Source organism: Natrix helvetica (genome assembly GCF_964273705.1).
Source record: "Natrix helvetica genome assembly, chromosome: 2".
Lineage (NCBI taxonomy): Eukaryota > Metazoa > Chordata > Lepidosauria > Squamata > Natricidae > Natrix > Natrix helvetica.
In genome coordinates, this window is record NC_138552.1 from 143,759,682 (window position 1) to 143,770,265 (window position 10,584).

General features: G+C 43.9%; 1 pseudogene across 1 annotated transcript; it reads right to left on the reverse strand.

Annotated features, from left to right (window-relative positions):
* Positions 1-5,380: 5,380 nt before the first annotated feature.
* Positions 5,381-10,308, reverse strand: LOC309385492 (E3 ubiquitin-protein ligase SIAH1-like; annotated as a pseudogene). Its single transcript has 2 exons — positions 9,906-10,308; positions 5,381-5,904 (listed from the first exon to the last, which is right to left on the reverse strand). The product of its transcript is annotated as an E3 ubiquitin-protein ligase SIAH1-like (transcript).
* Between the last annotated feature and the right edge of the window lie 276 nt (positions 10,309-10,584).

Below are 10,584 nucleotides of genomic sequence, written 5' to 3' on the forward strand. Positions count from 1 at the left end.
TATATTCTGATAATCCAAAAGGCTCTGCTGTGGACAGAAAAACAGGAAGAAAAGTGCACTGTAACACAATAATAATGGCCATGCAATATATTGCTGTTTGTATATCAACAGTTCAGGCAAAAAATAATGGCTGTTGCTGAATTCAATTTGAATACTGTGTTTGTCTTGAAGTTTTCTTTTTCCAAGATTAATAGACACGTATCGTATGATGAAGCAAGAGCCATATTGTAGTTTACTAAGGTGACCAACTTTTTTTTACAATGAAAAGGAGGACAAATAAATTGGAAAAAATATATCGTAAATAAAAGAAATATTTTATTCATTGCAACAATAATACACTAAAATATGATATATGCATAATAAAAACATTTGCAACATTTTATATTGTAATTAGGCTTACATGCCTGTTAATTATTATTTAAATGAGTACTTTTCCATTGAATTAAAAAATTTTGCCAATGTATCATCTTCTAACAATATATTGGAAATATCTGAACAAGAAATATCCTTCATATTGAATTTTACGGCAAGTGCTGCAGCTAGAGTATCAACATTCAATCTCGATTTCTCACTTGTCGAAAAATCATTGGCAATTGAAAAAAAAGTCTTTCAACTGCTGCATTAGTTCCAGGGCAGCACAACGTAAATTGAACAAGTATAAATAAATGTTCACATGGAATATGTTCATTTTGGAAATGGCTGAAAATATCCACCCATCTTTTATCAATTTCAACATGTTGATTTTCCCATTGTATTAATTTTTCATAATTTAAATATACATTCAGTCTTCTAATTTCTTCAAAGAGACAATTGTCATCTATTTTAATGTCTAGCATTTCTTTAGATAAAAATTCAACACAAGATTCAATATCTGTTCAATATACTTGCGATGAAGTAAAAAAAACCACCATTAAAAACTGTTTAATAAAATATGTCATATAACGCGCAACAGATTAGCCTTCAAATATCAAAAAGGAGGACATGTAGGATGACACTTTTCGAGGGAGGACAGAACTTACAAAAGAAGGACTGTCCTCCCTAAAGGAGGACAGTTGGTCACCTTAAGTTTACTCTGCGAAAGAAATCTCTTCAATTCTGCTTATTCACCTCTGTGCTATTTTTTTCTAAATTGTGCATATTTCTCCAGAGATCTCCTTGTTCTGAAGGTGCTTTTTATCAAGAGGCAGCTGGACTTTCTGGTTTTTCTTTGAAGATGTTTCGCTTCTCATCCAAAAAGCTTCTTGAATGAGAAGCAAAACATCTTCAAAGAAAAACCAGAAAGTTCAGTTGCCTCATGAAAAAGGACCTTTGGGACAGCCATGACCTGGATGACTGAGAATCTCCATAGAGAACTCTCTGTTTCTTCAATGGCACTAATTTTTCTATGGCATTTTTCTTGTTAGCTAATCCTCTGATTCCAGCAAACACATTGATAGGATTTTGTACTGACATTTTACAATATTGAAAAATTATGTAGCCTATGGAAATCTGCTATTTTTCTCTTACCCTGACTTGAGTAGGGACATACTCCCCCATAAATGAATAAAGAAATAAGTAAAATACCAAGCAAACTTAGTTTTAATTCATATCTGAATTAACTTTACAGAAAGCAATCTATTATGTTCTACTAGCTACAGAGGCAGAGCAGGTAAAAATGAACTATTTTCACTAATCCAAGCAGTTTTTGTTGACCTGTGCTGTGATTATTTCCAAGCAGCAACATTTCCAGAAATGTATACTTAGAATTTAAATAAAATTTAAATATAGTTCCTTCCACGCCAGTTTTGAGGTATCATAGAAAATTCTATGGATTATATGTAAGGTTGATATTATTTTTAAAGATCTATTTAGAGCTAGAGGATTTCTTACAGATTTTTAGAAGTAGGGGGAAGGTCAACAAAATCATTATTCACAGCAGCTTCATCTGTAATCAGCCTGTTTAAGGATTGCTGCTAAAAAACTAAATTTACCATACTTTGTCCCAATTACAATTATTAACATTTTCCTTAGAAGAGGCATATATAAATTCCACTGAAAACATGAAGGTGCTACAATGTAAGATGGATAATAGATTGATATCGTTTCCTTGCTTTTCAAAAGGTGGCTTTATGATCCAAGCATTTTGACAGAACTACTACAAAGTGCTTTAGAAAAAATGGCCAGAGTGCAACTAGATAAGACTCCAGCCAGTATGATTGTATCCAGACTATGATTTATAATATTTAGTAAATTCACCTTCTCCAGTTGTGTCAAGGTACTGAGGATTTAATAGCTGCCAGCTGATGTAAGATTGTAAACTGTAATTTGTAAGCTGAAGGCAAGGCTGATGAAATAAAGTTGATTCATTGCAGCTATGGTATAAGCCTCTTAAGACTCTGAGGGGAGGTCCACACAAGTCTATATATAGGTGGCTATTAGAGGGCACCTCTCAGCATGTATTCAGTTCTCTCCTTGTGTCTGTAGTGAATGGTAAGGGGATTTATCTCTGCATGTATATGTCTGTATATAGTTTGTAGATAAACCACTGTTAACTTTCTAAAGCTCTGTATGCTGTGTTTTTGCTCCTGGGTTTATCACATAATATTAGTCATGCTGCCAAAACTCTGACAAGTTGGTTTGTCCTCAGGTGTTGAACATGTCTTCTTTTGGCAGATCTGTCTGCAGAAATACAGACAAGACCAAAGTAAGTAACCAACTATTTTGTTTGTGTGAGAACCTGTAGCAGGAGTGGGGATACAAAGGCAATCCTCCCTCTGCATCATACCTGACCATTCCCTTTTAATGGCCAGTCTTGAATCTCAGTGTTCTTGGTGGGTTGATCTGTCATGTCTTTTGTGAATATTGTTTAATAGCACAAGTGTTTTTCCATAAAAATGCAGAAAAGAAGCAGAGGGAAGAATTTACATTGATGCACGAAAGGGAGCTGGAGGAAAAAGATTTCGCCATAAGAACTGTAAGTCATTCATTTCCCTTACAATGCTGTTTTAAGCTCCTCTTTTTGTTCACATATTTATATTATATGACTGATGTTTGCTTCTTGTAATTTCTGCATCTTAGCTGGAAGAGAACTATTGTTTATCCAGCAAAATGGCTCTCCTTATAAAGTTGAATAAGGAGCTGGAGAACAAAATAAAATACAATCCAGAAAGTGAGTATCATTTTAACATAACATTTATTTTCATTTGAAAAAGAAGTGATGTATTTCATCTTAAGATTGACTGTAGAAGTTCTAGTTCTTTTGTTATCTTTTTGCCCGGAAATGCTGACAGAGAGGACTATGAAGTCCTAATGGACCAACATGAAAAATTCCAGAAAACCATAAGCAGAATGAAGATTGTAAGTATTGTACACGAATATAAGAAATTAGAACAACCTCTTTAAGAGATATTTTATAATGCATTAAAAGTTAATTTTGATTGTACTTCATCAATTTCTTTTTGCCCCTGTCCTTCTGTTTTTTTGGAGAGAAATAGACTTGTTTCAATTGATGATTCTCTATTTCATTCTAAAATATTTGTTTAACATTTTTCAGTCTCTGCTAGTCCAAAGAAACACCTGATTGCATACAAAAGGTAAATGATACAGTTTTTAAGACATTGCATATTTTTATTCTGTATGAAAATTATCATGAAACGTTTGGTAGTAAAAATAAAATCAATTTTGCAACACAAAATTATTCTTTTACAGTATTAGGTGTCAAGTGCAACAAGGTCATTTTGCATCACAATCAAGAAAATGACAATTCCCAACTATGGATGGTAGTGGAGATGGAGTAAGTATTTTGATATGTCCTTGCATCATTCTGAATATGGCCAATATTTCTCTGATTCTGAATGTTAAAGTAATGTTTATACTTTGTAAGCTTAAATTAATCAAACAATGCAGAAAATAATACTATACCATTGCCCTTTTAAAATAAACTCATCAGGACTTGCAGTTATCTTGGCAGAAAGATTTTCATATGCCAAGTGTTTAATATTTGCTGCTGTTAAAACAAGGGGACTAAAGTAAGAGTCCCAATATTTCTTCGTCATTTTAAAATAGTGATTTATTTTAGCATGAGTAAATCTCAGCAGTCATGAGATTAGATTTGCACTACATGCTAAGAGTTTTCTTTGCAGTTTTAGGGAAGGGGAAAATCCATTCAACTGACAGCTATATTGTAAATGAATGGACCCTACTTTCAGAAAGCTTTAAAAATCAAATCAAAGAGCACCACTGAAATTCTTATTTAAAGTCCAAGCGGAGCTCTAGTGAATTAAATGAGAAAATTTCTAGAAATGTTCCTAAATTAAGACTTCATACTGGAGTGTTTCATGGTTAACTTACATTTTTGGTACTATCTGCAATTCTGCTACAACAGTGAAATCTTCCACATTCGAGAAGAGAGGGAAAGACAAGAGCAATTAGAGTCTAAGACTATTCCAAGGATTTCCCAGGTATACCTATCCAAAAATGTTTAACCAAATACAACATAAACAAAGATGAGATGCCATGTTAATTGAACAAACCTGAAATAATCATATTGGGCAGCAGTTGTTTCATAGGAGAGGTACATAGCAGTCATTCAAAAAAAGTGAAGAAAAAAATTCTCTCTTATTTTCCGTGAATTTTTCCAAGATTTTCATGTTCTTCAGATTTCTATACCAGGGATGTGATAGAGCAAAGGATAGCCCATAATCCCAGTAAGGGTATGGCTAGCTGATGAGAGCTAAATAGCTCAAAATGGATCTATACTAGTCTCCCTTTATTTATTTATCAGCACAAATACAACACAAATATAAAAAGGCAACATTAAAAATAAAAATATGGTTTTCTGCCTGGATGGTTTTCTGTGATGAGCCGAAAGACAGAAGGAAGGAGTAGTGAACTTCCTCCCATATTTGGGCATACCAGGGGTTGTAACACAAATACATACTTATTTCCCTGGCTCAGCTGATAAAGGAGGAGAGCCTGTGGCATAGTGGCTAAGACTCCTGCCTAATATCTAATACAGCCCAGGTTCAAATCCCAGTAAGGGTATGGCTAGCTGATGAGAGCTAAATAGCTCGAAATGGATCTATACTAGTCTCCCCTTATTTATTTATCAGCACAAATGCAACACACACACACACACACACACACATATACATACATACACACACACATATATATTTTCAGTGGTTTACTGCTGACTCATTTAAATATATTAGTGTTATTACATGCAACTGTTATCTGCACCTGAACAGTCTTCCCATTAATTTACCTTCATTGATGCTGGCCTTTCCCTCCCAATTTTTCACACCTAGCAGTCAGATGTTTACCATGGTTTCTGTGAAACTGAATGCAGCGGATTTGGATTGAGGTGATTATTATTATTTTAGACACTGGCCCTGAAAATGTCAGCTTGGGGTTTCAGCATATTGAAATTGTCACATTAATACCTAAGTTGCTGTTCTCTGAAAACAACTGTGCAATGCTGGTGTCAAAGACTAAGCAGTCACTATTCATGATGGTGGTTGCGATCCCCTCATGGATCGATTGTGGGGTTGCTTCCCAAGTCAATCGCCGCCTGTGGCCGTTTCGCTCGAGGCGGTAAGCAAAATTTTCAGCTTGTTTCCGCGTGCCTATCAACTGTACGATTGCAAAGAACTGCTGGTGACCATCGTATTTCTCCTGTTTCTCCAGTACTAACATGAAGTGGAAGCCAAAGCAAGCCTACATCATAACCCAGTCAACAGCTCCGGGAAGATTAATGTCTGTAGCAAGGAAAACAATATCTTCTCCCTGTAGCGTTGTTATTGATTTATGTTGGTGCATGAGGTGTGGCTTGACAGCATCCAAAGAGCCTTGCCACTTACAAGAGGCCCCAGGGCACGGACAAGAGTAAGGCCTGAATTCACAAAGCTCTTCATGGTCAGCTTTCTCGGTAGGAGAAAGGAGCATCAGAGGAGCGTCCGCAGGAGCGTCGGAGGAGCGTCGGAGCGCAGGAGCGTCAGCTGGAGACGCCGGGCATTCGGGCCGCTCGGGCCGATGTCGGCTTGCGTCGGAGGCCTGGCAGGAGCGTCAGATGTCGGCTTGCGTCGGGGGGCTGCAGGAGGAGCATCGGTGGCCGGCAGGAGGCCTGGGAGGAGCGTCGGAGGAGCGCCGGTGGCCTGGCAGGGAGCTAGGTGGCCTGGCAGCTTTTAGCATCGGAGGCCTGGCAGGAGGTAGGAGGCTCCTAGGCGCCGGACTATGACTATGTGCACTTTATGGGACCATCTATACGACTATGTGACCACCTATATGACTATGTGCACTTTATATGACCATCTGCTGATCATCTGACCATCTTACCACCCTATCCAAGATTTAGGCCTGTTCGTACCTTACTGGAATTAGTGAATTTTTACTTATTTTTAACTATGCATTTTAACGTCTGTAACATCCCTATAATCAAATTGATGCCCTGCTGGTAATATAATCCATCATATACTCGAGGGCAGACCTGACCCTACTACGGGAGTCCCCCCTCTCGTAAGTATGGCCCTCCGCCTTTTTGAGGGCCCACCTTGATGAGGGATTTATTAATCTAGAGAGGTGGAAGAAGCACAATCTCAGGGGGTTTTTAATTAAATTTTTTATTCGCATTTTAGGGGGTCCCAGGGTGGGGGGTGGGGTTGGTCAGGCTGAGGGAGGGACTAGTGCCAGGCCGACGGGTGGGGTGAGCAAGGGAGTGAGCGGAGCTATTAAGGGGCAGGGGAATAGTGACATTCCAGAAGAGGGTCTTTCTATCCCAACGGTCGCGGGGAGGGGTAGGTACGAGGGCAGACAGAGATCTTGTAACCGGTTGGGAGACCGTGGTCGTTGGATACGGCCGGTCATTTGTCCCAACCCCCGCAATCTAGGTGGTCAGGACCTACAGAGCCGGGGCCTGAGACTGATGCTATGCAATGCCAGGTCCGTTGCCAATAAAGCCCCCCTCATTAACGACCTTGTCTCGGAGGGAGAGCCGGACCTGGCAGGGATAACGGAGACGTGGCTGGGTCACGAGGGAGGTCTCCCCCTTGTGGAAATGTGCCCGCCAGGTTACCGCACATTTCATCAGTCACGGACCCAGGGCAGGGGTGGTGGGGTAGCGGTTATCATAAGGGAAGGTCTTGAGCCAAGAGACTCCACTGTGCCACAGATAACCGGTTGTGAGTCCCTATGCATGAAGTGGGGCCCAGGGAGGCAGTTGGGCTTGCTGATTGTATACTTGGCTCCTCGCTATGCATCAGCGGCCCTGCCCGAGCTCCTCGAGGTGATCGCCGAGATGGCGGTTGAGACCCCCAGGCTCTTGGTCATGGGGGACTTTAACTTGCCATCGGTAGGGGAAACATCCGAGGTAGCTTGGGAGTTCATGGCCTCCATGACAGCCATGGACCTGACCCAAGTAATTCAGGGCCCCACACACGAGGGAGGTCACACACTGGACCTTATCTTTGTCTCTGGCCAGTGGAGGAGTGATCTGGGAGTAGGGGATTTAGTTATTACACCCCTGTCATGGTCAGATCACTCACTTATCCGGCTTGACTTTCCAGCCGCTACTCCCCATCGCGGGGAGGCGGAACCAGAATGTCCTAGATGGTTCCGCCCCAGGCGCCTGATGGAACCTGATAGGTTCCAGATGGAGCTTGGGCCATTTCCTGTAGCCCTGACCCGCACCCGGATGGAGGACCTAGTGGCTGCATGGAACAGTGCGGCCGCCAGGGCCTTGGACCGGGTTGCGCCTTTGCGGCCTCTCTTGCAGCAGTGATCCACCCAGGCCCCTTGGTTTACCGAGGAGCTGAGGGTGATGAAGCGCCGCAAGAGACGCCTAGAGAGCAGATGGAGATCGTCACGCTCTGAATCTGACCGATCACAGGTGAGAGCCTATTTACGGACTTACCTTGTGGCATTAAGAGTGGCCAAGCGTCAGTATTGTGCCACTCTTATTGCGTCCGCAGATAACCACCCTGCTGCCCTGTTTAGGGTGACCTGCTCCCTCCTTCTACAGAGGCCGCGGGAAGCCCCTTTGCAGGGTAGAGCAGAGGAATTTGGAGAGTATCTGCAGGACAAAATCGCTCAGATTTGCAGCGAGTGGGTCCCCTTTAGTGGTCTAGAAGGGACGTCGGAGGTGGGTCTTGAGGTGCCATTCTGGGAGGAGTTTGACTCTGTTACTTCCGACGATATGGACAGGTTGCGTGGGCGACTGCGAGCCACCACATGTTTATTGGACCCGTGTCCCTCCTGGCTTATACTGGCATCCTGGGAGGTCACACGAGGCTGGCTCCAGGAGTTAGTCAATGCTTCTTTGAGAGAGGGGTTCTTGCCAGCCGTCTTAAAAGAGGCGGTGGTGAGGCCCCTACTCAAGAAGCCTTCCCTGGACCCTGCTATGTTAGCTAACTATCGTCCCGTCTCCAACCTTTGCTTCCTGGCGAAGGTTTTAGAGAGTGTGGTGGCACAACAGTTCCCAAGCCACCTGGAGGAAATTGATTATCTGGACCCGTGCCAGTCTGGTTTCCGGCCCGGCCATAGCACGGAGACGGCTTTGGTTGCGTTGGTGGATGATCTCTGGAGGGCCAGAGATGGGGGTTGTTCCTCCATCCTGGTCCTATTAGACTCTCGGCGGCTTTTGATACCATCGACCATGGTATCCTATTGCATCGTCTGGAGGGGCTGGGGGTGAGGGGCACCATTTTGCGGTGGTTCTCCTCCTACCTCTCTGGCCGAGCGCAATGTGTGTTGACGGGGGCAGAGGTCGACCCTGAGGCCGCTCACCTGCGGGGTGCTGCAGGGGTCGGTCCTCTCGCCTCTCCTGTTCAACACATATATGAAGCCGCTGGGCGATATCATTCGTGGGTTCGGGGTGGATTACCATCTGTATGCGGACGCCACCCAGCTGTACATTTCTACCCTGAACCACCCCAACGATGCCATCGAAGTGATGTCCCGGTGTCTGGAAGCCGTTCGGATCTGGGTGGGAAGTAACAGACTCAAACTCAACCCGTCCAAGACGGAGTGTCTGTGGCTATCGGCACCCTGATTCAACCACTTGCTTCCATCACTGGCCATTGGGGGCAAACAGCTGGTCCCCGTGGATCGGGTACGCAATCTGGGCGTCCTCCTAGATGCCCGGCTGTCAATGGATGACCATGTGACGGCCGTGGCAAGGGGGTCATTTTACTAGGTTCGCCTGGTGCGCCAATTGAGTCCCCTATTGGACCGGAACGCCCTCCGCACAGTCACCCATGCGCTTGTGATGTCCCGGCTGGACTACTGTAATGCTCTCTACATGGGGCTCCCCTTGAGATGCGCCCGAAGGCTGCAGTTGGTTCAGAATATCTAGGTACTCCCACATAACACCTCTCCTGCGTGGGCTGCACTGGCTACCTGTGGCTTTTCGGGTGCGTTTCAAGGTGTTGACTATCATCTTTAAAGCGCTCCATGGCACAGGACCTAGGTACTTGCGGGATCGCATCCTGCCCCATACATCCCTTCGGCCGATCCACTCTCACAGAGAGGGACTCCTCCGGGTGCCGTCCACGAGGCAGTGCCAGTGGGCGACGCCCAGGAGTAGAGCCTTCTCTGTGATGGGCCCGACCCTCTGGAATGACCTCCCCCTTGACATCAGAACAACTACCGATCTCCGCTCCTTCCGTAAGAAGCTTAAAACCCACCTGTTTAGTTTAGCTGGCCTGGCCTAATCCCAATTTAGTCCCTCAATTCTGCACTTTTAAATTTTAAGGGGTGGGTTTTAAGTTGATTTTTAATTTTTACCATCCAGTACAGCTTTAAGGTTTAATTTGATTTTAAGTGTATTTATTCTTTGTATATGGTTTTTAATGTGGTGCCTGTACACCGCCCTGAGTCCCTTCGGGGAGAGGGGGCGGTCTATAAATCAAATTAAATTAAATTAAATTAAAATCGGTATGCGGCAAGGTTATCTCGCAGCTGGAGGAGACATATTTACAAGGAAACAGTACGGAGTTGGCAACTTTTTCCATAGCCAAATTCTGAATGGAACCCAATGGTCCTCGGCAGGTGAGACAACAGGTGAGCTTGGGGCGACAATTGCTACAAATGAGGTGCCCGTTTTGGCACTGGAGGATAGGTGGCAGCACATAGTCAAAGCAGATGGGTCACTCAAAGAGGCTGGCCAAGTCATTGTTGGAAGCGGTGGTGCCTGCGAAGGCAGGTACCCTTTGGGACGGTGTTCCCCTGGAGGTACCTGTCGGAAGTGCTGTGGCAGTCTGACGACTCATTTCGAATGAAGCAATCTCTCTCTCTCTTTTTCTCTTTCTCTCTCTCTTTCTCCCTGAAGCGCAGCCGAGGCGGGAGGGGGCGCGTGAGGAAAAGCTCTCCGGTGGCCTGGAGCTGTTGCTGCTGCTCCAGCTCTTCTCCAGGCTGATCTTCTGAAGGTGAAGTAGAAACAAACTTGAGGAAATTGGATGTTCCGCTTTCAAAGCGGATGAAGGTGGGAGACTCCTGATCCAGAGTGACTTGCTCCAGCATTACTTCTGCTTCCTTCAGATTGCCGTCTTCTTCTTCTTCTTCGTAGGAGCGCGTTTGTGACCTGGGACTTAAGCCTGGGTTGGCATCTTC